Raw genomic sequence first — 1,208 nt, 5'->3', positions numbered from 1 at the left:
CTCCCACATGCGCCCGACCGGGATCCACCCGGCACGCCCACCAGGGGGCGATGCTCTGCCCCTCCGGGGCGTCGCTCTGCTGCGACCAGAGCCACTCAAGCGCCTGGGGCAGAGACCAAAGAGCCATTCCCAGCGCCCGGGCCATCTTTGCTCCAATGGAGCCTTGGCTGCAGGAGGGGAAGAGACAGAGAGGAAGGAGGAGGGGGAGGAGAAGCAAATGGGCTCTTCTCCTATGTGCCCTGGCCGGGATTCGAACCCGGGTCCCCCGCACGTCAGGCCGACGCTCTACCGCTGAGCCAACGGGCCAGGGCCAAGGGACTTATACTTCTTAAATAATGTAAGCATTTAATAATTGTATATGATTTTTTTTCTTTTCTTCTTTTTTCTTTCTATTTTTTGTAATTTTATTATCCATTAATTTGGGGAGGACATAACTCAAAAGGAGCTCTACTCCCACCCCCACCTCAAGTTATAGTCATCAACTGATCCACCTTGCTTTCTTCTTAGCAAATGTAATGAGCAAAACAATTATTTCATGGACAATTTAAGTCCTGGAAAGCCTAAAGCCCAGAGAGATACTTCGCCAATGTTTATATAGGACAGACGAATACCCATTCGGCCTAGAAATCTCTAGCTAATTCACTTATCAAACATCACATGCAGAAAATGAAAAGGTTTAATGCCAAAAAGGTAGACTTGGTCTCTGATCTTGACTATAAACCCACCGCTTCGGCGCCTCTCAGCGGTTTCAAAGGAGAGGATCTTTACAAAGCATATTAACACATACCTCACCTATAAGATGTTAACATTTCGATTCCCGGCCAGGGCACATAGGAGAAGTGCCCATTTGTTTCTCTACCCCCACCCCCTCCTTCCTCTCTGTCTCTCTCTTCCCCTCCCGCAGCCAAGGCTCCATTGGAGCAAAGATGGCCTGGGCTCTGGGGATGGCTCCTTGGCCTCTGCCCCAGGCGCTAGAGTGGCTCTGGTCGCGGCAGAGCGAAGCCCTGGAGGGGCAGAGCATCGCCCCCTGGTGGGCAGAGCGTCGCCCCTGGTGGGCGTGCCGGGTGGATCCCGGTCGGGCGCATGCGGGAGTCTGTCTCTCCCCGTTTCCAGCTTCAGAAAAATACAAAAAAAAAAAAAAGATGTTAACATTATTGAGCTTATTTAGCCCACAAGATGGCTAAAAGTCACACTATCTTTAATATTCA

At 50.9% G+C, this 1,208-nt stretch overlaps 1 non-coding gene across 1 annotated transcript; it reads right to left on the bottom strand.

Annotated features, from left to right (window-relative positions):
• Positions 1-235: 235 nt before the first annotated feature.
• On the bottom strand, positions 236-311 carry TRNAV-GAC (transfer RNA valine (anticodon GAC)). The gene has a single exon. It is a non-coding gene; the product is annotated as a tRNA-Val (tRNA).
• Positions 312-1,208: the final 897 nt, after the last annotated feature.

This window comes from Saccopteryx bilineata, chromosome 7 (assembly GCF_036850765.1).
Source record: "Saccopteryx bilineata isolate mSacBil1 chromosome 7, mSacBil1_pri_phased_curated, whole genome shotgun sequence".
NCBI classification, from domain to species: domain Eukaryota; kingdom Metazoa; phylum Chordata; class Mammalia; order Chiroptera; family Emballonuridae; genus Saccopteryx; species Saccopteryx bilineata.
Note: the sequence above shows the minus strand (reverse complement) of the source record. Positions and strands in the feature narration are given on the sequence as shown.